Source organism: Meles meles, chromosome 11 (genome assembly GCF_922984935.1).
Source record: "Meles meles chromosome 11, mMelMel3.1 paternal haplotype, whole genome shotgun sequence".
NCBI lineage: Eukaryota > Metazoa > Chordata > Mammalia > Carnivora > Mustelidae > Meles > Meles meles.
The window spans coordinates 47,907,973-47,935,284 of record NC_060076.1 but is presented as its reverse complement, the minus strand read 5'-3'; the positions used below and the strand labels follow the sequence as shown (position 1 = coordinate 47,935,284).

Here is a 27,312-nt window from a genome sequence, read left to right as displayed (position 1 = left end):
TGTTTCTCTGAGTGACACTTCCTGCTCTTGGAGCTGAGTGCCTGGATGTGTGTTTTGGTGGGGTGCAGATAGCATAGAGATGCAAATAGAAAATATGGAACACAAGGGGGAACTCTGTGGCATTGGATCAGAGTTACAAATATCATGGTAAACATCAAAAACACATATTAATACACATACATCCCTATACATACGGGTTCATTTGTTGTTTTTTCTGGTTCTTTTTTAGTTTCGGCACTTCATTGAGGCAGAAGAGCTCCTATATAGTTGTAATAGTTGGGCTAATAATAATATGTGGCTGACTTACTTGATATATTTTGCCTTAAATCAGAGACGAAAGCTAATTCTTGCCATAAGCCTGTTTTTGCAAACTATATTCCCTTATGTGTGTAGGAGACCAGATAAAAAGCATGAAATTAATTTTTATTAGAGAGGGCAAAAATCATAACCTCTTCCTGATGGCTTTTTTGAAGACCACAGGAGTAGAGTTTCAAGGTTAAATATAAATTGAATCTTGGAGAAATTGTTAGATTTTTATGGATACAAATTTTTCTTTTTGTATAGAGTTGGTGATTTGCATGAATCCCAATTTGGCATATGTTTTTCACTACACATTAATGAACCGTTCACACTATATGTGGCAGAAAGTAGTGGAAAATAGAAAGTAATTTACATTAAAATGAAGTTTTAAATCTATAGAGGGTGTAGATTTGCATTATTGTCTTTGTATGAAAAATGAAGATTACTGCTTTCTCCTGTCAGATGAATTTTTACATACCTGAGAGAGGTATGTAAAGAGAAAAAGAGAAAGAGAAAAAAAGAGAGATACAAGAGAGGAGTATCAAACCAAGTAAAGTTTTTGTATAAAATTTTGAGGTAATAAAGGGAACTTGAAAAAATCTGATTACTTTTTTGTGATACAGTTTATATAAAACAGGTACTTCAAAATGATATGTGATACATAGTGAATATTATTCGTACTATTTCTTAGTTTTGTTTTATTTATTTATTTATTTGCAAGTTGGAAAACAGTTTAATGATCACTCACTAAAATCCATAAGAGAACTTTAAATGTTTATAGGGATAAAGTTTTCCACTAGTCTTGCTATTACCATGTTCTTCATATAGAATATCACAAGTCAAAAGTTTCTTGTTGTTTTATCTACTTAAAACTAGTTGGAAGAAATAACCTAAGTCATAACAACTTCATGCTACAATGTGAAGCTGCCAAAACTCTCTGTGAGATGTTTTCTCTCTGAAAGCTGCTTCCCTGTCTAGAAGATGCTTAAGGCCCATGCACCTTTTTTCTTCCAGATAGCCAAGAGACCGTTAAATGCCTCAAAGTGCCCAAGGAGTTCCCAATATTTAGTCAAGGCAAGTATGAAACAGGCTGCATGCTTTTTAGATATGATGAATGTCAGAGTTCTGAGTAAGACATTAAAACCATCATGGAATTCGTACAGGGCTGAGATATTAAAGCACCAGAGCAAAAGTCTCACGCAATAGGAAGGAGTCTGGAACCAGTATTTCTTCCTTCAGTATGTGGCCTTTGTAGGCTTTGGTCTAGAAGATAATTTTTTTGTGCTTTGAGTTGGGATTTGCCCCTTTGCTTTAACCTCTGAACAGCCTCGCTCATATGTTTGGGTTGTAGTGGTGACATTTTCTCCCCACTTCTCACACATACCCAGTGCTGCTTCTACCACCTCCTCAATGAAAACCCTGGAAATACCAGACATAGCAATAACAACATTCTGAGACACAGGTGCCAGTGATGGACTGCATCAGCCATTCATTCATTCATTCATTCATTCATTCATTTTAACTATTTCATTCATTTGAGAGAGAGAGCAAGAGAGAGAGCAAGCTGGAGGAGAGACAGAAGGAGAGGAGAAGCAGACTCCCTGCTGAGCCAAGATCCTGGGGGTGGGGAGTTCAAGGGACTGGATCCCAGGACCCCAGGATAAGAATCTGAACCAAAGGCAGACTCTTAACCAACTGAGCCACCCAGGTGCCTCTGGATCAGCCTTTTTATAACTGCCAAGGGGAAAGCTGACCAGTGATATATTTCATAAAGTTTTAACTGCTCCTCAGAAAAAGAAGAAACCAGGATTTACATCTTTTAAAACTCATCTTCACTTTTTGCTTCTTTTTTTTTCTTTGATATCTATTTTCATTTTTTTGACTGCAAGAGTAAATAATGATGAGTCTCCCCTTTTAACTGCTGTTAAATCTGAGATGTCCTGACTCTTGAGCTCTCCTTCCTCAGTCAAAGCTTTTTTCCTAGTCTCCATCTCCATCCCCATTAATTTCCTCTGGGATTGCATCTGTAAAGGTAGTCCCAGGGCCGGGAGAAGGGGCTGGTTCATCTGACTCTGGAGCTTGGGGCAAGCCTGGCCTTTTAATTTCAAAAATTAAGATTATTAAAAATAATCCACATAATATGCTAATCATATGGAAAATATAAACATATCACATTTGTTGTTGAGTTTAATTAGTCCTCAGATATCTCTGCATATCCAAAGAAAAATAATAAGTAACAATGATTGTTTTTAATACCTACCATGTTCATTGGTTGGAGGAATTAACTTACTCATTAATCATATTCTGGAAATATTTGGGACTTATATTTGGAGTAGTTAATTTCTGTACAAAGGAAGACTCTGGAGGCCTGTGAAGTATGAGTGAAGAAAAACAAGGTTGTTCAGTAGAAGTATTTTCATCATTAAACCTTTAAAAATGTCAACCAAAATCAAGTTATTATTTCTGAAACTGGAAAGATACAGTGTGGCAAATTCCCCATAGTACATATTCTAAATTTTGCCATTCAGACGGAACTGTTTGAACACCCACATTTTGTGCTTTAGTTCTTTCCTCTTCCTGAGTTCATTCCCTTTTATTTCTATTGGTAACTCTTAGATTGATCCTCCCTGCTTTGAATAATTCACCATCTAAATAAAAGTAACAACATCAAAGCATCTCAGACTTAACACACTCCATTCCAGCTTGGGCTCCCACGGGTTGATCTGAAGGAGCCTGAAGAATTAATCACCCAGGATAAGAGCCTCAAGGTTTTTATACATTTAATGCTCAAGTAAGTCACTTTCAGGAAAAAAAAATTCCCTTTCCCTTTTGTTTTTGTGTTTAGTTTTCTAAACACTGTCATTCTGTTTCCACTTCAGCTCCAGATCCCCGGGATGTCTTGGCACCAAACACATGTAAAACAAATAAACACCTTCTTGCACACTCTAACAAGTGTAGCAATTAGTCTCTGAGCACAGCTTGCTCTCCACCACGGCAACTCATTTGGTGCTGGTTGTTATTGTAGGAGAACGACTTTGAATCAGCAACATTTGTTTGATTCTGCAGTTTTCACCCCTGTCTGCATGGTGGCTTTCTGTACACCCTTTTCAAATAGCAAGTTCTATCCTGGTATGAAATGAGCCGCCACCCAGCATACAGCACTTAACTCCTGTGTGTCACCTTGTCACACTTTCATGGAACTTTCAGCAGTGGGTGATCATCACTGCATATGGGCTGTAATAACTACTTGCTGTGGTGTGAATTACAGATGAATTCAGTCTGAGTATTTTTTCCCTTTTCATTGCATGATAGTATTGGCTTACAATAGGATTAATAATCCTTGGTATATTATTTATAAGCACCCTGCATTCTGAGATACAAAATGTTATTTGGAAGTACTCAAATGGTATCTTTAGTGGGTAAGTGAGAAAACACTTGCTTTCATTTTATGTATGCCACGGAGAGGCTAAAGATTTTCTTTGAGTTGGTGCAGAAATTGGAAGGTTGAACATAAAGTCCCTGTCTGTGGCATTATTTGATATATTATCCTACCTTCCTAAATGATTTTATTTCAGAGATGATGGATTCTTTTTGTAGGGGAGGGGCTAAGGCATATTAAAATATGTCTTTTATTCTGAAATACATGTCATAAGTTATAAATGTGCATTTTCATCAGTGATATACAATATAACATATTTTCTTGTGTAAATTAGTATTATTTGGAAACTGAACCAAATATTTCTAGCTACAAAAAAAATGCTATTGAGCTTTGTTTCAGCATACTAACTTCTACCTTTTCTCAACATTTTTAGTCAAATTCCCTAGATCTTTTCTTTAGTAATACAGGTTACATGCGAACAAATCAACAAAATTAATAAACTCTCACTAGTCCCCACTCTGTGGCTAAGTGTGTGACTTTGGGTAAGCTAGGTAACCTTTGGGATTCAGTGCTTCATCAGTTATATGAAATGGTTATGCTATGTGATTTTCTAAAGCTCTTCATAGTTCTAAAATGCACTGTTTTTATTCCTATCAAACAATTCTTGCACTTGGAGGATTTGATTCTAAGTGATATCATATGTAACTCTGATTGATTTTTCTGTGTAAATTATGAAGGAATTGAACTATTTACATCTAACAACTATTTATTGTAACTCTACTTATGTGCTAGTCATTGCTAAAAGCTAGATACAAGGGCATATAATAAAAACACACTTGCTGCCCCACCTTCAGAGAGATTATATTCCAGTGTATGACAGATAAACAAGTAATCAGGAAAATAATTACAGATTGTGGTAGGTGGCAAGATGGAGATAAAGAGCTGAGATTGAGAACAGTGGGTATGGGAAGAAGGTACTTTCCATAAGGTGATATGGGATTACCTTTGCAGGTTTTGGTTTCTTTAGAGCTTTGGTCACAAGAAAAACCACACCAACAATTTTTGCTTCTGTTGTACCATCCTTTTGAGGCGAGAAAATAGTGGTGTGGGAGTAATATGAGATGTGATTTCAAAGAAGGTAAATGGCAGTGTACTGGTGCCTTGTGCTCCATGTGTGTTTTGGGCAAGCCTCTTCATTCTTCTGGATTTGCTTCTTCATCTCTTATGGGGCTTCTAGGAGCACTTACCCACCCAATTCCTGAGGGATATAGAAAAACTGCAAATTCTCAAATTAGTGCTCGGTTTTGTTTTGTTTTGTTTTAAACATATCAGTGAGAGAAAGATTTAAAAATCATCAAACACCTTTTCCTCAATTCTTAATTTTAGCAAGAAGCAAGAAGAGGAATGAGGTAAACTGGCACAGTGGAAAGGCCAAGCAGGAATGCAGAAAAGTAGGCTGGTGAATGAAGATGGGTTTGCTATGGTCAAGTGATATATACAGTTTTCTAACTTCCTTAGTTCCACTTCTGCCTCTATATCCAAATAGTGTTCCTTCTCCAGTGGAATGGATTTTTGCTCTTTTATTCCATAAATTGTGAAAAAGGGTTTCCTTATAATTTCCTTTTTGGAATAAGCTAGAGTTTCAGTAGAATGTAGTGCTGGGATATTTCTGTATTAACATTTCAAAGCCTGTAAATATCACTTGTGGAATAGTCATGTAATGGACAGCCCTTTAATTGGAATGACAGCATAAATTCAGAAACAGCTATTTAGAGAGTTCATTTCCCCCTGTGAGAATTTATCATAGATACCATCTCTTATGTTACTTATGTTACAAACTTCATCAAGTTTTCTCAGTTGCTAAACCAGTAAGAGAAGCTTCTTTATTGTACATTTGCAATATGAAGTAGAATCCCATTTTGCTCACTTTCTCTAAAATGTTACTATCAAACTGCCAAGCCAAGTGTTTAGTACTGATAGGGCTGCATTTGGTAATGGCATTAGCACATTCTTATGGGTTCTGCATATATAGCAAAAGCTACAGAGTCCCTTGACAAGACTTATCTAGTTTAGCCTATGGTATCTTTAGGATGTTTGCCATCTATAAATACATAAGCCAGGCTTGGGCTTATAAAGATGCTGATTAAGAATCACTGCCATATTTGCTTTAGGAAAAGCAGAGTGATTTTTGTTGCCATGTGATATAAAGTTGTAGGAATCTACAAACTTGTGGGAATGTAAAGTAGAGCAAATTGTTTCCAAAAAGTTTCCATTCTGGTGGGTTACATTTCCTAGCATTTCAGAGTGCTTTGTTGTTAGGCAATGTTCTCTGGCTGAGGATGTTAGAGGCATACCTGTCAAATGCTATGCAGGGAGATTGTGTGACAAGTATCTAATTTCAAAGATAGTAGGAAATTTTAAAGCCTGCACCAACAGTTGTAAATAGAAGAGCTCATTTTATGTGTGGTGGGTATTTATCTGCTTGTCTTAGGCAAATGCCCATTACTGTAATCACAGTTTACACATTTGCAGTCAGTTTTATCACTAGTGGTACCTTCCGCTATTCAGCCTTCCTTTTTATTCCCAGCACAATGATTTTATGATAATTTTGTTCTTTTGCCCTTAAGAGGTTAATATTGTGATTCAACCAAGTATTTTGAGACCTGCTAAAATATGATTTACATTTTCTAAAGCATCCTTTGGAGGTTTTACATTTGTTGATTTCCATAAAAAGTACCTGTTACACACAGATAAAAATTCTAGCTCCATATCTTACTATGGAGTGTCTTTAAAAGACTGATGAGAAGAGAAACAAAAGATTAGTAAGTCATGTAACTATGTACAAACATTTCTTTGTATCCAAGACTTTAGTTACTTTCCAAGATTTTTTTTTTGGACAGATATTTCCCTTCCTAGAGAAAAGTTAGGATTTTATCATTTCTTGGGGTGTGCATAGGAGAGGAAGGGTGCTAAAGAGATATTTGAAATAAAACATATCAGAATTTTAAGAAATTTTCTGAATTTTAAGAAATTTTGACAAAACCAAATATATACACACTTACATATTTATATTTTCTAGTCTTTGTAAAAAAAAAAAAAAAAACTAGAAGAAGCCATTATCTTGAGGTTTTAAGTGGACTCTCTTCAGAGCTTTGAAAGTGCCGATGTGCATTTGAACTCAACTCTTCAACACTGAGGAAAGCTTAATCTGCAAACCATTGGTATTCAGCCTTAGGGGATGATCAGAACTTTACATGCTTTCTCTTTTAACTGGCCTTAAACTAAGATAGTCCCCTAAATCACAGTATTTATATTCTATCTCATCTGTTTATGAAAGGGAACATCTATAGATAATTCAAGTGAATTTATCTTTAAATTTTTTTTATTACAATATAGTTAATGCAGTTTTATATTAGTTTCAGGTGTATGATACAGTGATTCAACAATACAATACTCAGTATTAATTGTGGTATTTAATCCCCTTCACCTATTTCACCCAACCCTCAACCCCCACCCCACCAACCTGTTCCCCTCTGGTAACCATCAGTTTGTTTTCTGGAGTTAAGAGTCTGTTTCATAGTTTTTCTCTCTCTCTTTGTTTTTTCCTCTGCTCATTTGGTTTTTCTTAAATTCCATATATGAGTGAAATAGGGCATTTGTCTTTCTCTGACTGACTTATTTTGCTTAGCATTATACTCTCTAGATCCATCCATGTTGTTGCAAATGGCAAGATTTCATTCTTTTCTTTGGCTGAGTAATATTCCATGGTATATGTATAACACAGCCTTTAAAAAAAATTTATTTACTTGAGAGAGAGAGTGAGAGTACACAGGGGGTAGAGGCAGATGGAGAGGGAGAGAGAAACTCAAGTAAACTCCACACTGAGCACATAGACCCCAGTACAGGGCTTGGACCCCCCACTGGGAGATTGCAACCAGAGCCAAAACCAAGAGTGCTCAACCAGCTGCACCACCCAGGTGCCTCAATACCACATCTTCTTCATCCATTCATCCACTGATGGACACTGGGTTGGTTCCATAATTTGGCTATTGTAAATAATGCTACAATAAACATAGGGGTGCATATATCTTTCTGAATTAGTGTTTTCATACTTTTTGGGTAAGTACTCAGTAGTGGAATTACTGGATCATATAGTAATCCTATTTTTAATTTTTTAAAGACTCCTACAGTGTTTTTACAGCGGCTACACCAGTTTGCCCTCCCACCAACAGTGCATGAGTGTTCCTTTTTTTCCACATCCTCCTCAACACTTATTTCTTTTTATGATTTTAGCCATTCTGACAGATGTGAGGTGATATTTCATCATGGTTTTGATTTGAATTTCCCTGATGATGAATGATGTTGAGCATCTTCCTCTGTGTCTGTTGGCCAACTGGATGTCTTCTTTGGAAAAATGTCTACTCAGGTCCTCTGACATTTTTACTCAGATTATTTGGCATTTTTTTGGTGTTGTGTTGTATAAGTTCTTGATATATCTTGGATACTAACCCTTTATTGGATATGTCATTTGCAAATATTTTCTCCCATCTACTAGGTTGTCTTTTAGTGTTTTTTAATTGCTTCCTTTGCTTTGCAAAAGCCTTTTATTTTGACATAGCTCCAGTGATTTATTTTTGCTTTTGTTTCCCTTGTTTCAGGAGACCTATCTAAAAAAAAATGTATGGCCAGTGTCAAAGAATTTCCTGCTTGTGTTCTCTTCTACAATTTTTATGACTCAGGTTTCACATTTAGGTCTTCAATCCAATTATTTTTGTGTGTGATATAAGAAAGTGGCCCAGTTTCATTCTTTTGCATGTAGCTGTCCAGTTTTCCCAACACCATTTTTTGAAGAGATTGTCTTTTTCCTATTGCATATTCTTGCTTCCCTTGTCAAAGATTAATTGACCATATAAGTGTGGGTGTATTTCTGGACTCTCTTTTCTGTTCTGTTGATCTATGTCTCTGTTTTTATGCTGGTACCATACTGTTTTGATTACTGCAGCTTTTTGGCATATCTTGAAGTCTGGGATTGTGATACCTCCAGTTTTGTTGCTGGAGATTGCTTTGGCTGTTTGGGGTGTTTTGTGGTTCTATAAAAATCTTAGGATTGCTTATTCTAGCTCTGAAAAATATTATTGATATTTGGATAGGGATTTCATTAAATCTGTAAATTGCTTTGGGTAGTATAGACATTTGAACAGATTTTTTTTCTTCCAGTCCAGGCACATGGAATAACTTTCCATTCTTTTGTGTCATCTTCAGTTTCTTTCAACAGTATTTTATACTTTTCAGAGTATAAGTCTTTTACCTCCTTGGTAAAAGTCTTTTACCTCCTTGGTTAGCTTTATTTTTGGTGCAGTTTTAAATGGGATTGTTTTCTTAATTTATCTTTTGCTACTTCATTATTAGTGTGTAGAATGCAATAGATTTCTATATATTGATTTTGCATCCTGTGACCTTACTGAATTTATTTATCAGCTCTAGTAGTTTTTTGGTGGAGCCTGTAGGGTTTTCTATGTGTAGTATTGTGTCATCTGCAAGTTGTGGAAATTTTACTTCTTCTTTACCAATTTGGACATTTTATTTCTTTTTGTTGTCCGATTGCTGTGACTATGACTTCTAATATTATGTTGAATAAAAGTGGTGAGAGTGTACATCCTTGTCTTATTTCTGACCTTAGGAGAAAAGCTCTCAGTTTTTCACTGTTGAGTATGATGTTAGCTGTAAGTTTTTCATGTATAGCTTTTATTATGTTGAGATATATTCCCTCCAAACTTACTTTGTGGAGGGTTTTTATTGTGAATGGATGTACTTTGCCAATTGCTTTTCCAGCATTTATTGAAATGACCGTAGTGTTTTTATCCATTCTCTTATTGATGTGACATATCATGTTCATTGATTTGTAAATATCAAACCATCCTTGTATACCAGGAATAAATCCTTTTTGATCATGGTGAATGATTTCTTTAAATGTATTTTTGGATTTTGTTTCCTAGTATTTTGTGGAGGATTTTTGCAACTGTGTTCATCAGAGATTTGCCCTATAGTTCCCTTTTTTGTAGTGTCTTTATCTGGTTTTTGTATCAGGGTCATGCTGGCCTCATAGATTGAATTTGGAAGCTTTCTTTCCTCTTCTGTTTTTGTTTTTGTTTTTTTTTTTTTGAATAGTTTGAGAAGAATAGTTATTAACTCTTTAAATGTTCAGTAGAATTCCCCTATGAAGCTGTTTGTTCCCAGACTTTTGTCAGGAGTTTTTTGATGACATATTCAATCTCATTACTGGAAATCACTCTATTCAAATTTCTGTTTTTTCCTGGTTCAGTTTTGGGAGGTTATAAAATTCTAGGAATTTATCCATTTCTTCTAGGGTGTCCAATTTGTTGGCATATGTTTTTTCATAATATTCTCTTATAATCATTTGTATTTCTTTGGTGTTGCTTGCCTTTTTTTTTTTTTTTGATGAGTCTAGATAAAGGTTTATTGAGCTTTTCAGAGAACGAGCTGCTGGTTTCATTGATCTGTTCTATTGGTTTTGTTTGTTTTTGTTGTTTGTTTCTGTTCTGCTTATTTCTGCTCTAATCTTTATTACTTCCTTCTTTATACTAGTTATACTGGTATACTTTATACTCTTTTTCTAGTTCCTTTAGGTGTAAGTTTAGTTTGTTTATTTTGACTTTTCTTGCTTCATGAGGTGGACCTGTATTGCTATGAATTTCTCTCTTAGTATAGCTTTTGCTGCATCCCAAAGATTTTGGACCATTGTGTTTTCATTTTCTTTTATTTCCATGTATTTTTTGATTTCCTCTTTGATTTCTTGGTTTACCCATTCATGTTTAGTAGCATGTTATTTAACCTGGATGTATTTGTGGCCTTTCCACAAAAAAAGATTTTTTTCTTGTGGTTGACTTATAGTTTCATAGTGTTGTGGTTAGAAAACATGTATGGTATGACTTCAGTCTTTTTGAATTTGTTGGGACTTGTTTTGTGGCTTAATATGTGATCTCTTCTGAAGAATTTTCTGTGTGCACTTGAAAAGGATGTGTATTCTTCTGTTTTTGGATGGAATGTTCTGGATATATCTGTTATATCCATCTGTTTCAGTGTATTATTCAAAGCCAGTGTTTCCTTGCTGATTTTCTGTCTCAATGATCTATCCATTAATGTAAATGGAGTGTTAAAATCCCCTACTATTATTGTATTAGTGTTGATTACTTCATTTACATTTGTTATTAGCAGTTTTATTTATTTGGGTGCTTCATGCTGGGTACATAATTATAATTATTTTATCTTCTTCTTGGATTATTCCCATTATGATTATATAGAGTCCTTCTTGGTCTCTTGTTACAATATTTGTTTTAAAGTCTATTTTGTCTGATATAAGTATTGCTACCCAAGCTTTCTTTTCACTTCTATATGCATGATAAATGCTTGTCCATCCCTTCACTTTCAATCTGCCTGTATTTTTTTTTTTAAGATTTTATTTATTTATTTGACAGAGAGAGAGAGAGGTCACAAGTAGGCAGAGAAGCAGGCAGAGAGAAGGGGAAGCAGGCTCCTTGCCAAGCAGAGAACCCAATGCGGGCCTCGATTCCAGGACTCTGAGATCATGACCTGAGCTGAAGGCAGAGGCTTAACCCACTGAGCCACCTAGGCACCCATCAATTTGCATGTATTTTTAAGGTCTGAAATGAATCTCTTGTAGGCAGGATATACTTTTTTATTCATTCAGTCACTCAAGTCTTTTTATTGGAGCATTTAGTCCATTTATATTAAAAGTATTTACTGATAGGTATGTACTTACTGTCATTTTGTTACTTGCTTTATGGTTGTTTTTGTAGTTCTTCTATTCCTTTCTTCTCTTGCTGTCTTCTCTCATGGTTTGTTGGCTTTCTTTAGTGATATGCTTGGATTCTTTTCTCTTTATTTTTTGAATAGGTATTACTGGTTTTTGATTTGTGGTTACCATTAGGTTTATGTATAATATCTTATGTGTATAACAGTCTATATTAAGTTGATGGCCACTTAAGTTTGAACCCATTGTTTACCCCTCTCTTCTCCAGGTTTTAGGTATGTGGTGTTATACTGTACATACTTTTATTTTGTGAATCCCTTGACTGCTTTTTTTATGGCTATACTAAATTTTACTTTTGTACTTCCTACTTTTCTTACTTTTACTTATGATCTTTCCTTTCCACTCAGCGATTCCCCTTTAACATTTCTTGTGGGACTGGTTTAGTGTCATGAATTCCTTTGCCTTTTGCTTGTCAGGGAAACTCTTTATATCTCCTTCTATTATGAATAATAGCCTTGCTAAATATTCTTGACTATAGATTTTTTTTCCCCTCAAAGTTTCCCCTGGAAGCTTTCTGCTGATAAATCAGTTGATAGCCATATGGGATTTCCCATATTTGTTTGTTTTTATTATGTTAGTCACCATACAGTATATCATTAGTTTTTGATGTAGTGTTCCATGACTCATTATTTTTGTTAGCACCCAGTGTTCATTACAATCTGAGGGTTTTGGGGGGATGGGGGTGGTGGTGGTGGTGGAGGCTTGGGTTAGCCCAGTAATGGGTATTAAAGAGGGCACATGCTGTAACGAGTACTGGATGTTGAATGCAAATAATGTGGTTTCCCTTGTATATAACTGTTTCCTTTTCTCTTGCTGCTTTTAAAATTTTCTCTTTATCATTAGTTTTTGCCATTTTAATTACTATGTATCTTGGTGTGGACCATTTGGGTTGATTTTGTTGGGGTCTCTCTGTGCATCCTGGACCTGGATTTCTGTTTCCCTTTACAGATTCAGGTAGTTTTTAGCTCTTATTTCTTCAAATAAATTTTCTGCCCTCCTTGTCCCTTTTCTCCTTCTAGGGGATTATAGAGACATAATGTGAATGTTACTATGCTTGATGGTATCAGTGAATTCCCTAAGTCTGTTTTCATTTTTTATTATATTTCCCCCTCTCTCTTGTTCAGCTTGATTGCTTTCTATTATTCTATCTTCCAGGTCAATGATCTGTTCTTATGCTTCCTCCTATCTGCTATCTGTTCCATCTTGTGTATTTTTAATTTCAGTTATTGAGTTCTTCATCTCTGGTTGGTTCTTCTTAATGTTTTCTTTCTCTGTTAAGGTCTTGCTGAGGTCCTCCAGTCTTTTCTCAAGTCCAATAAATATCTTAATGACCATTAATTTAGATTAATCTATAAGGCATATTGCTTATCTCCATTTAATTGAAGTCTCTTGCTGTGACTTTATCCTGTTCTTTCCTTTGAGACTTATTCCTGTGTCTCCTTGTTTTGTCTAATTCTTGGTATCTGTATCTCTGTGTTAGGAAAGTCAGCTATATCTTACTAAAAGTAGTGGCTTTATGAAAAAGAGGTTGTGTAGTGCTCTGCAGTGTAATGTCTTCTCCTCACCAGAATCTGGTGCTTCAGGATTGTCTCCTGTCTGTGTTGTGTGTGCCCTACTGTTATGGCTGAGCCACTTCTGCCTTTAGTCCAGTCATCTGCAATGGCTCTTTGCCTGTTGCAGGCTGGATTTATTCCTGGTGTTGTTAGTGGGCCAGTCTGGGGCTGGCTTGGTTCTGAGCTGAGTCAGACTAGGTGTTCACTAGAGATGCATTAGCACTAATTGTGAGGCAATTTCCCTATGTTGTTCACTGGGAAGCTTTCAGTCGTGGGCAGGGTAGGGTCTGCAGTCATACCAAATGTCTGCCTCCAGCCCACTGCTGGGGATATCATCAGACCCGTGTCTTTGGTTATCTTCCCCTCTTCTCCAGGCAAGAATCACTCTGGAGTGGTGCTGGCCCCTCTCAGGGTTGCTTGCACACTACACACTGCCAGGATTGTGGCACTGCTTTGAAGGGCTCTGGCTAATGGTATATTAAAGGGGGGGGGGATCTGCAAGAGAATGCAGGGGAAGGGTGTGCTAATAGCATATTAGGTGTAAGACAGTGCTGTGCTGGTTCCCATGGGTGTTCATATGTCTAGGCTTGGGGGAAGTGGTTCCTGCCAGCTCCTTTGTGCCTGGTGACTCTTCCCAAAGATCCCTGCTCCCCAGCAGAGGTTCTGAGACTAGTACACATATCTCCCTCCTGTATACCCCAGGTATTTTTCAAACTGCTGCTTCAATGCTGTATCTCCAAGGGGCTGTTTATTGTGCTGTCTCTTTAAGAGCAGAGACTCAGTTTTCCCTCACCCTCCCATCTCTGCTAAAGCCCAGCCTGCTGATTTTTAAAGTTCCTGATGTTAAACCCCACTGATTATAAGAACTACGATTATTAGACTCCTCTGGTTTTCAAAGCTAAATGTTGTGGGGATTCATCTTTCTTGTGGCCTGTGCCTGGGGTGCTAGATGTTAAGTGTCTTTTTCTCTCCCCTCTCAGTGCCTCTTGTTTCCCTCCCTCCCGTGGACAGCCCTGCAATCTGTTTATCTCTTGACCACATCTCTTTTTTTCCTACCCTCTTCATTGTGGCCTTCTCTCTACATTTAGCTATAGAGAGTCTATTTTTCCAGTCTTTGGGTCATTTTCTGGGTATTTACAATGATGTGGGTGTTGTTACCTGGTTGTATCATGGAATGAGATGAACTTAGAATCCTCTTATTCTGCTGTCTTCTCCTGAAGTCTTCCAAATGAATTTTTCTAAAAAAGCAATTCTATTTAACATTCTGGTCCTAACATATTTTATGAAGGAAACAAACAAAACAAATTTAAGCTAATCTTTCAAAAGGATTAATTTGTAAAATCACTTATTATACAACACTTTAATCTGTATATAAAAATAATCTTTTTTCTACTTTTCTCAAAGACTTTTTTGAGTAGCTGGTGTATGTTGTGTGTGTGAAGGTCTACTATATGTGTTCAAGTGTTGATGCTTCTGCTTGGCTTTACTGGTTTCAAGCCATATCTGTTTACCTTGAACTTAAGTGTCAAAGGGAATATACACACAATTTTGAAGTTTATTCTTTGGGTAGTTAAAAAAAAAACCCTGCATAAATGAAAAAAAAATTTATGTAGGGAATATTATTCATTTTGTTACTCAATGGTCTTCTGAAATTTTATTCTTTTAGTTGGCTAATTAGCAATTACTAGCTAAGTTAAGTAATCTATTATCATGCAAAAGTATCCCTGTTTTCACAATTAAAACTAATCAGAACATCATTAGTGTAAAAAGAAGCACAGTTTTAGAATTCAACACATACTCAAAGGAGAAAAGCTTAAGTAGTCGGTTTGACCGAAACCCAGGTACATTGCATAAATAAGAAACATAATTTACTATGAAGTAATTCTGATATACTATGTGATCTTTATAGTATTGGATGAGTGTACCTCTCAAAACAGTTTTGTGAAACAGCAAATTATTATTTGCCTAGTTGAAGTAACTATGGAATGGAGGAGAGTTTGGGAGAAATTTATACTTGACAGAAGATGTTCTCAATATTTCCACAACACCTATTTATAAACTCAGTTTTTTATGGAAAATAAAGTTTATGGGAACATACTGTTGTTATATGAAACACACACATGTATCCATATACATATAATAAGTCTGTTGTAAAGTTAAAATGAGGGCTAGAGTTATTCTCTGTACTAAAAATATCGAAGCAGAGGGCAAGTACTATTAATTAAAATGGGTGAGAAGGTCCCATGGACAAAATAATTGAACACCTACCTTGGCTAGAAAGTCTTCTCAGAAGTCTTAAAGAATAATCTTAAATACTGAAGATGACATCAGAGAAGATGTCACATAGAGAAGGGCATTGCAACTGATTGTACATTTGGATATTGAAGGGTAAATGTGAGATAGTATTGTAGTACTCTGTACACTCCGTGGCATATCAATGTTCTTTAAGGTTGGGATGGGGATTGTTTTTGGTCTGTAAAATATTTGCTGATTCAACCACCCTGAATATAGATAATAGGAAATATTTCGGGCTGAGGGAGACCTGACTTGTACTTGTTTGGTCACATAATCACCCCAGTGAGCTCTGTGTTTTGTTCAGATAAAAGCAGAAATAAGTATTACTACCATTTATTGAGTAACTAATATCTTCCAGGTATCTTGCTGTGACTTTTTCAAAGGACTGTATAATTTCCCTGTTCTACAAATAAGGAAATAACTTTGTCCAAGTAGCAGAGACCTAGGATAATATAGGTTGCAGATGATAGTACAGAAACACTATCAAGGAATTATGAAACCTAAACTCAAGCTGTTATAAGTTATATTAAGTCTCTGTTTTCAGATTCAAGAATGGGGAGGGCAGATTGACAGAAGGAGAAGCGTCTCAATAAACCTGTATTTTAATCATCCTTAACATCCTGGTTACATTTCCTTGGCTTCTGTAAAACTATACTTTTCTGGTTATCTTTCTCCTTTCTGACTGTAATTTGTTTACCTTGGATTTTGACTGCTCTTATTTTTTTATTTTTTTTTTAAAGATTTTATTTATTTATTTATTTGACAGAGAGAGATCACAAGTAGATAGAGAGGCAGGTAGAGAGAGAGAGAGAGGGAAGCAGGCTCCCTGCCAAGCAGAGAGCCCGATGCGGAACTCGATCCCAGGACCGCGAGATCATGACCTGAGCCGAAGGCAGCGGCCTAACCCACTGAGCCACCCAGGCGCCCTTGACTGTTCTTATTTTTAACATCTCTACCAAACTAGCGTATTCTCCCAAGGTGATATCGATCATTTTGCAAAGTGAGGAAACCTATCTTATGCCTTTAATTATCATTATATTTGTAGTATTTACATTTTTATCCAGGTCTTGGCTATTATCTATGCTGCTATTCTTTGTTTTACAGCTCTCTCTGTGTGTGTATGTGTGTTTAAGATTTTATTAATTCATTTGAGAGAGAGAATGAGAGAGAGAGAGAGAGAGCATGAGCAGAGGGAGGGACGGAGGGACAAGCAGAACCCCTACCAAACAGGGAGCCTGATGCAGGACTCGATACTGGGACTCCAGGATCATGACCTGAGCTGAAGGCAGTTGCTCAATCAAATGAGCCATCCAGGCACCTCTACAACTGTGTTCAGAATAAGCCAGCAGTTATTCCAGCAACTTCTCAAGTTCAATAAGTCCTAAACTGAAAATATCAACCCCACATCTTCCTATTTCCCAATACAAGTATTCTCTTTTTTAGTTTTTCTGCTTTTGTCTCTGGTATATGGAGACATTTTCTCATGTCCCAGAACATTTCAAGCCATTTTTGTTTGTTTGTTTGTTTGTTTTGTCTTCACGTTATTAAATCTGTTTCTAAGTTCTATAATTTTCCTGTCAATTACATCTTGACTTACCCATTTCTAACTCCATAATTTAGGACTTCCAAATCTATGTCCAAATTATCTTTCAGTGAGCACTCTAATGTCTTTCCTCATTCTTTTTTATACTCAAAATATCCTCCTTTCTTCCCTAAGAATATATATATATATATGTATATATATATATATATTCATTTCCCAAAACTCAGCTTAATTCTATAGATTCTTCTCTGATGATGCTTATACACCTAAATCTTTGCTTTGTGTAACAGAATCCTAAATCTTAGATATGAGGCTGTGTGATTTAATCCTTGAATTTTTATTTCACATTGTCTTCTCAGATAAATTGTAACCTCTGTTAGGTCATGCACTGTGTTTCTTTGTATCCCTTTGATTACTAGAAAATAATTAAAGCATTGTGGGAACTTAATAAATACTATAAATTGACCAAAGGACTTTGTGGAGACTATAGAGGAAGAATAGGAAATACAAGAGGTTCACAAAATCTGATTCCACACTGACTTAGTATGTATGGCAGTTAAAAACATCAATTATAGAACAAGGTATATCTCAAAGTTTATACCTTGGCTCTCCTACCTGGCTAAATTAGTTAAATCCTTTATGTCTTGGTTTTCTTATTTGTGAAATGGGGATAATCTTATCAGTCTTCTGCTATCATGTGAATATTAAGTGTGATAATAATATAAAATTACTAATATTATATGTCACTAATACTGTAACTAGATATTTTACATGGTATTTTATTTACTATCTTATTATAACACTTTGAAGAACATTGAGTTAGTGCTATTATTATCATCTTCGTTTTACAAAGAAACTAAGCTTTATAGATTAAGCAATTTGCCCCAGATTATAACTCATAATCAGTGGGATAAAGATGTGAACCCAACAGTGACTTTAAAACTTAAGCCTCAATCAAAAACTTTAAAGTATGTAAGTATTTAACACAATGACAAACTCGTATTACATATTCAATAAGTGCTAGCAGTTTTATTAGCACGAAGAATGTCTTTGCATAGGATTTGAGGGTGTGCTATGGACTGCTATTGAATGAATGCATTTTAGTCTTTCTTTCTGTTATCACATACTTTCATAAACTCTGCTAATATTTTAGCAAGACTGTCCTGTAGTGTATTCCTCAGTAAATGAAACAGTTAGGAAATTTATCATTCTCAGTTCCATGATCAAACAGGAAATCAAACATACTTTTCTCTAACAACTTCATAGCATTAAGAATAAGTACTCCATATCCTCATTTGATTTCTATTTTCTTTTCTAAGATTGTATTTATTTATTTGAGAGAGAGAGAGAGAGGGAGAAAGAGAATCTGAAGCAGACACTGCATTGAACATGGAGCCTGATGTGGGGGGTCAATCCCACTACCATGAGATCATGACCTGAGCTGAAAACCAAGAGTTGAAATCTTAACTGACTGAGCCACCCAGGCATCCCCCTCATTTGGTTTCTAAAGGAGAAATACTTAGATTGTGGAATCTAAATCTTAGTTGTGGAATTAACTAATACTGTGGCTATGAGTATGTTATTTTTACCATTCCAGGTTTTGTCCTTGCCATTCCAAAAAAAGGGCTTGAGTTACTTATTTTCTATTATACTTCCAAATATTTTATAATAGGCCTAAATATGGAATTAAAACTCTGAGTAAAAATATGTATTTGTAATCATGAAAGAACAACAGTAGGAACATTAGTTTTGTGTTCAAGTATTTCAATGATTATAGCTCTTTAACATCTGTCTCCACCAACATTTCTTTCCTTTAATTATTCCAACTGAAAGCTTTTTCCTTTTATTTTTTTCTGAAAATAGCCTGCAACCATCTCAGAGGAGGGCTTGCACATCTAAAAGTTGTTTTAGTCCCTACTGCACCCCTTCTCTTGTGATCAAGAGAATGAGAGAACAGAATATAAGCATTTGGCAGGATTACCATATTAACAGTAGTTGCTGTTTGCAGCATAGTTTTCCAACCTGTTTCAATAACAAAATTATTAATAATTCATTAGAACCTTTCTCTTCATGAGTAATTAGTCAAGTAGCACTGAAAGAAGGTTCTAAGGGGAAGGTATTCACAGACCGGGAAGTCACAGGTGTAAATTATGATCATGATTATTTTATTTCAGAAAGTGACAGCATGTACTACTTATTTCTGCCACTCAGAGGCCAACAATGGCAACACTGATGATTTACCTGAGATGTGCTCATCTGTTTACACTTTACATTCCATAAAGCTGTGCAGTTACTATGGCAACTGGAAGTCTATAGGGTCTGTTTCAAAACCTGTGTTTGGCAGTTTATGTGCATAAATCTTCTACACACTGATATGACTCTAGTCCTGTGTTTTATTAATTTGTATTTTCTTTGTATCTCAGATGGTGTTTTATTTTATAAACTATAAAGTCAGAAGAGGTTGGCTAAAGAAACAATTTGTCTTGAGAGTCTAACCTTGGAGCCTTAGAGAAGTCTGGCTTATTAGGATGAAAATAAAGCACAAAGCTTGGCATTTCAGATGTAGAAACATTTATATTTCTAGCACTAATTTCTTCTACAAACTGGGCCAAAGCATTGGATCTTGTGGTTCAGTTTCCTAAGCAGTTCAATAATGACTCCTCTCACCTGGAAGGTGGAAAACCAAGTACTGGTTTCTAAAGGAGAATGAGCAACAATGGAGTGTGTTTTTCTCCTTAATACTGATGCATAAAACTGTATACCAATAGTTCTGTGAAATGATAAACTATTCTGGTACAGGTGAGGTTACATTATTGTTGCCCAGAAGAAGTCATTAGAGAAAGCTCCGCTAACACATATGATCAATACAACACCAATACATCAGACTTTCTCAATAGACTCCTTTATTTTTCAAAGTGTCTTATAATTTTCAGTACTTTCTCCAGCAACTATTGGAACTATATTGAGGAAGTGTGGTCAGTGTGGGTTAAGTGTTGTCTGTTTGAACATGCAAGTCTTTAATGTGAGATAGACATGGATTTGAAATCTGGATCTTCTACTTCTTACACTACACCTTTCTGAGCCTCTGTTACCTCATCTGAAAAATTCAAGTAGGAATATATATTTGCTGAGTTATTGTTAGATTTGCTGTATAGATTAAATGTTTTTCAGTTATGAAATAAAAAATGCAAATTGAGCATTTTAGCCATTTTTAGTAGTGCAGTGACATTAGCTACATTTACATTGTTGTTCAACCATCATCACCATCTATTTCCAGAACTTCTATCATGTAAAACTGAAACTCTGTACCCATTAAAAAATAACTTCTCTTTTTTTCCTCCCCCCAGTCCATTCTACTTTCTGTCCCTATGAATTTAACCATTTTAGGTATCACATATATGTGATCATACCGTATTTGTTTTTTTGTGATGACTTATTTTACTTAGAATAATGTCATCAAAGTTCATCTGTATCGTAGCACATATCAGATTTTTCCTCATAAGGCTGAATACTATTCCACTGTATGTATATACTACATTTTGTTTTTATTCATTCATCTATCAGTTGACACTTGTGTTGCTTCCAGCTTTTGGCTCTTGTGAATAATGCTGCTATGAATATGGGTAGAAATATCTCTTTACGTCTCTGATTTTGGTCCTTTTGGGCCTTATATCCAGAAGTGAAATTGCTGGATCATTTGGTATTTGTACTTTCAATTTTTTGAGGCAATGCTTAACTGTTTTCCTCAAATGTTTGCCCGATTTTACTTTCCCATCAACACTGCATGAGGGTTCTGTTTTCTCCATCTCTTCCACCAACACTTGTTACTTTCTGCTTTTTAGATAATTGCCATCCTAATAGGTGTGAAATTGTACTTCATTATGGTTTTATTTGTATTTTCTTACTAATTGGTGATGTTGAGCATGGCTTTATATGCCTATTGGCAGTTTGTATGTCTTTGGAAAGAAAGTTTTTCAGGTCTTTTGTGGGCTGAATTGCTTATATGTTGAAGCCCTAACCCCAGTGGCTCAGAACGTGATCGTAGTTGAAGGAGGCCTTTAAAGAGGTAATTAAGTTATAATGAGATCTTTAGGGTGGGCCTATTTCAGTGTGATTGGTATTCTTATAAAAAAAAGGAAATTGGGGGGCGCCTGGGTGGCTCAGTGGTTTAAGCTGCTGCCTTCGGCTCAGGTCATGATCTCAGGGTCCTGGGATCGAGTCCCGCATCGAGCTCTCTGCTCGGCGGGGAGCCTGCTTCCCTCTCACTCTCTCTGCCTGCCTCTCTGTCTACTTGTGATCTCTCTCTGTCAAATAAATAAATAAAATCTTTAAAAAAAAAAAAAAGGAAATTGGGACACACATATGAACACATAGCAGAAAGACCATAGAGGGAGAAGATGGACATTTATGAGTCAAAGAGAGAGGCCTCATAAGAAATCGACTTTGCTGACACCTTGATCTTTGACTTCTAGTGTCCAGAAATATGAGAAAATAAATTTGTATTGTTGAAGTTACTCAAGTATGTGGTTTTTGTCATGTCAGCTCTAGCAAACTAATACAAAGTCTTTAGCCTTATTTTTAATTGGTTGTATTTTGTTGTTGAGTTATAGGAAATCTTTATATATTCTGGATATTAATTCCTTATCAGAGGTATAATTTGCAAGTATTTTCTATGTTTCCATGTATATAAATTAAATATTAAAAATGTATATAAATTTCACAGCTCAGAGATAACACTGAACAAATGATAGCTGTTGTTAATACATGAATACACACTTATTACAATTTGTAGCCCTCTTCTTTATTTTCCTTTTTTATTGTGAAAATGATGGAACAAATGAAAAAAAAATATTTTAACATAATGGAATCTGTGGGTATCAATAGAAAAAGTACTGTCCACTACAGATGATTTGGCATGAAAGCTGGCCAAATGCAGTATCTGTTAAACATTAGAGTCAAAGAATATATCAAGCTGAAAAGAAGAAACATTCTGGGATATGTACAGACCAGACATATAGATAAATGAAGTGAATAATATATAGTGTCCTACATGATTCAGTACCGTAGAAAAATAGTTTTAATATGACTCAAATCCTCTACATTGATTATGATGTGACCAATTTAATATATAGACTATAGTAGACAAAATTAATATGTTAATTGGATACCAAAAAAAGACACCAAAATCTTTAGCATTGAAAGCATACAGTTTTTTTTTCTGCAGAGAATTGCAAATACAAAAGCTTATAAGTGAAATTTATTTAGTAGTTTGTATGAATATTTTCTGTTGGTGAGAAATGTGATTAAAGTGGTCAAAGAAGTTGAAGTTAAATGCTCTTATGCAAAACAAAGACAGAAATAAGACATAACAAAACAACCAAAATAAATAAGCAACATTTCTAGCTTTATCTTATAAGCCACTTGTTTTGTCCCTGGTGAGTAAAGTGGAAATATTTATTTTGGAATTGTTAGTAAAATATCACTTTAAAAAAGTGCTTCTTATATTTATTTACTTGTAAACGACAGAGATTAGGATTTTGGGGGACCACATAACAGGTGATTCTATTTTAGTTTTGTCATTTGAAATTAGAAATTTAATAATGAAACTTTTGAGAAAAAAATTGAGAGTTTCAAGACTAAGATGAATTATACCCAAGAAAGCTGGAAAAAGGAAAAAAAAAAAAAAAAGAAGACGATGACCAGGATGTCTATTGTCACCATAGACAATGCAACAAGGGAAGAAGTAGTTAACACTGGCTGAATATGATGGAAAGTTCAATAGGAAAGGTGGTCCTTGAAAGGTTTAAATAGTTGGCATTGGAAGGAGATGTTTCAGGGTGAAAAATAAAGAGAATTTAATCTGATGAGGGTTGATAGAGTTTGATTCTTAGCAGTGCTATTCTGAATGGTTCCTCAGGGTCATTCTTTGTAAAGAGCTGAAACTGGCAATAATGTTGTCTTGTGTGTATTTTTATTTCTTCAAGGGATAAATTAGTTTAATGGCTGGAGAGACTAAATCATGCTATTTAGTGTCTTAGATTATTGTGGGTCAGGATTTAATGAGTTGTTATTATGTTTTATTGTATGTTGTAAATATTTATCTCAGCCTGTTTGCACAATCCTTTAGAAATGTTTGATTTAGGGGTAAATGGGTGATGAGCATTAAGGAGAGCACGTGATATGATGAGCACCAGATGTTATATACAACTGATGAATTATTGAACTCTATATCTGAAACTAGTGATGTACTATATGTCAGCTAATTGAATTTAAATAAAAAAAGAAATGTTTGATTTACATATGTCTTTCTAAGATAGGATTGCATAATTAGTCATGTATGACAAATGGATTTCATTAAGTATTTCAATATGTGGTAAATCAGTTTTATGAGAAATATGATTGATTTCTTTCCATCTGAGGTGCATTTCAGATAGCTAATTATTGAAACCGTGGCTGACATGAGTAGTCTTTTTTGTTTTTTCTTATCTGTGTGTACTTGTGGTTGCATATTCAATGATAGGTATGTTGTACCAAGTGTGTTTACCAGATTGTTTATGATAACTCCATTAACCACACTCTTACATAAATTGGTGTAGCAAGAAGTGAATAGTATCTGTTTGGGAAGTATAGGGGCTTAAAATCTAGAAAAAGATAATTTAAAGAAAGCCTAGCTTGAGGTAGATTTGATAGATAGAAATGAATTATTATATATGTTGAACAGATCTTTTATATATGTTGAACGGATCCTTTAAGTAAAGTACATTTGGCTTTGGTTTTTGAGCTTTGATTTGGTAGCTTTATTTTAATACAACTTACTAGTAGTGCTTTTAAAAATAAAAGCTGGGAGTTAAAAGAAATCCACTTTACCAAAATAGAGTAATTTTAATAATTACTCTAATTTCAAATTAGAAGTTAGTAATGAAAGAAAAAATATTCTCTTATGGGTGTGTGTATGTGTGTGTGTGTGTTGTTGGAGTGATGAAGCTCTGGCCTGAAGTTGAAGTATTATATTTACTATAAAATTATGGATGGTCATGTACATCATAGATGGTGAACTTAGATGAATGTAAGCATTTTTTCTAACTTCAAAATTCTGTGACTCCATGAGCATTTATAAATTTACCTGGAATATAAAGTGTAGTTTTATTCAGAAAATATTATAAAAAATTCTAAATAAAAATAAACTCTCTCAAATTCAAGGGCTATAAAATTAGCATTTTTAAGTGTGATAAATTGATTATTTTATTCTAGGAGGAAGACAAGTTATGCTACTGCCTTGCTTTGATTTGACTGTCTCTTTGCTTTTGCCATTCCTGATAATGTTTGGAAGAAGCAGACTAATTATTTAGGAAAGCATTCAGTTTGAGTAATTTATGCTGAGTTCCCCAGAGGGAAAATACATTTAATTATTTTGACCAGAATAACACTTAGTTTTATCTTATCACCGATATCTTCTGAAATTTCTCTGGTCATAAATTATTCTTCTCAAGATAGAAAGTATTAGAGCATTTACCTCCTCATTAGGAATTCTATCTCAGAACATGTGCATCAATGTGCTACTAGCTAAGGTCAGTGCTGGAGAGTGCTAACCAACTCTATATTCTCTTTGTTGTAGTAACTTCTAGCAGATAGAAAAGAACCGTAGTCTTAATCTTAATTAACGTTTCTCTTAACACTCTGAAATCCTCCAGCATCATCTAATTTTAAAGAAATAGGTGATTCAGTAGTCAATAGCACTAAAGATATCTGTCCCCAAAACGACTAGTCTGGAGCTATATGAAGAAGTCAACTCCATCTGGAGTTCAATCACACTTTCCCATATTGTTAATCACCAGCTGCTTATGAAGAAGAATGTTGACAATGCTGGTAGGTCTGAAATTAGCTGTCCATCTGCATTTTGGCTATAGGCGAACCTTGTAAGATTAGAGTGTATGAAGGCAAAGATAGCTATGACTCCTTTATTTTCTTTTTTTTTCAATGTTAAAAGTGCTATATTAATAAAAGAAAATGTATCTGAGCTAGTAAGAAGCAGTCTGTATCACTTTCGAAATCCAAACTAAGGATGAATATAATTAGCATGTGGTTAGACTTGAGTAATATTAACACAAGTCGTGAGACTTTATAGCTGGAATTTGCAAGTTTCTGAATTTTATTTACATGACTCATTTTCCTCTGGTACATTTCTTTCCTGATAAGGATAATAGGTTTTGATTGTTTAAAATTATGTTTGCTTTATTTATAATTCACGGGTTATATCCTAAATTTTTGAAAGCTAACTTAGAATGGGGACATGGTTGCCTTAGCCTTCTATAGAGTGTTTTTGAATGCCTAGAAGTTAGTATCAGTGATTTTTTAAAGCAATGATTATTTTTTGATTGATGCCTACTTGAAGATATTTAAAACTTACAGACTCTTAAATGATGACTACTGAAATTATCACTAACATCACTATTTTGAAGTTTTAGCCCCCCCTTTTTTTTTTTTGGCATGGCATTGGTAGTCTTAGCCATAGATAGAAACAGGAGGCAAACTATTATTCCATTTTACCCAAGCAGAAAATTGAATTTAGTATCTGGTGTGTGTTACACAGTGACTATTTGGTTAGGGATATTGGACCTCGTTTCTTATCCAGTGAAATATTATGGGAATTAATGCCTTTAGACATTTGCCCTGAATTTCTTATGATGAAACACTAGACCAGATCTTTTGGAGGAATTTTTTATCCAAAGTGGCCATGAGGATGGGGATCATTTATCTGTATTTTGACCAGTAATCAGGGTCCATGTTTATTATTTTTGATGGGAGATTATCCCCCACATTTAAAGGCAAGCAAAAATCCTGTAATGAAATTGGATTGAAACTATGATGACTTTTGAAATAAATGATTTCCTATGGGAGTTATAATTTAATATGAAAGGATGCACAAATCCTTGAGGATACAGCTTGGTGATCTAGACACTGATGATTTTAAAGTACCGGTTGTCCATTCCACGGATTCGTAGAATGTGCATAGGGGATGGGGCAAGGAAAGCTTTAACAAAAATTACCATACTGGGAGCAACACAATTTTTGAATGAGAATAATTCGAAGATACATTTTGGCAGTTTAGGTAAAAGTCATGTCACATACTTGTCATGCATATGCATGTTGCTTGATGGTTAAAACACTTCACCTGGGGACAATTCTTCTTCCAGTGGTCAGTCTTCAATGATAAATTCATATAGATTTTTCAGAAGAAGAAGCAAAATGTTGTTGAACAACCAGTTCTAACATTTCTGTATAGAGAATGTGATATTGTAGCCAGTACATGATTTGGATAGACTTTAACATTCTCATGTATGTCATAGTAGTTTCAGTCTTGTGCAGTCACCTTTACTGCTTCACTGTATTGTGTGCTGTTGCTGTAATATTCCCATAATAGAGACTTCATCCAAATCCCCAACACCCCAAATTTTCCTTATTTCCTTTAGATACTTTACTTGGAATTAGGGTGTTCTGCCAAAAAATAAGTGGCATAATTTGATTGCCTTCAGATGATCTAAATAGCAAGTTTCTTGTGCAGTTAACTAATAAAGGTATTAGCACAGTTCCTACTCCTATTATTTTCATAATTCTTTAAATTTTTTCTCTTTATTTAAACCGTTGGCTGTAAAACCTTAAAAGCAAAATCATTTATTAATGATTTAGGACTGATTAGGAATTTAATTGCTGGAAGGAGGAGAAAAAATGAAATCGTTTTAATGGGATTTTAAACGTTTTACTTCTAAACAATATCCTCTAGGGAAAGGTAGTATTAAGAAATGATCCATGAGTGGCCTCTTTATCCATTCTGTTACAGTGGCTCAGCCCACTTGATATGACCTGATGTCTACTGATGCTTACTATATGCCCTGCACATGTATTAACTCACTTAATCCTCAGAACAGCCTTCTATGATAGATACTATTATCATCCTCCCTATTTCACAGATAGGGAACTGTGGCACTGAGAATTTAAGGAACTTTCCCAGTGTCAGTTGATTAGTTAGCAGAAAAGCTGAGATTTGAACTTAGGCATTCTGGTCCCCCAGCTTATGTTGGATTTTGATATTGTAGATGGCAATGGATGGATTAGAAATGATTCTTTCAGAGGTCATTTTGGCTTGTGAAAATTCTGGAAATTGCATAGAACAAGGGTCATTTACTTCTGAGCAGGGGATACTTCAGATATCCACGTAGAAAGAAAAATGTGCCAAAGAAAGCCTTAGTAAGAGCAGGTGTGAGGCACAGGAGATTTTTTTTTTTTATAGCATTGTTGTAGCATCCTTTTCTTTGCTTTGCACAGATAGCTGCTGTAACTAACCCTGATGATGAATGATTTTGTCACATCTCCTTGTGAAGATTATCTGGAA

The 27,312-nt window shown here is 35.1% G+C and overlaps 1 pseudogene; it reads right to left on the bottom strand.

Annotated features, from left to right (window-relative positions):
- Positions 1–1,563: 1,563 nt before the first annotated feature.
- LOC123952578 overlaps positions 1,564–27,312 on the bottom strand; it is a 170,838-nt pseudogene continuing 145,089 nt past the window's right edge.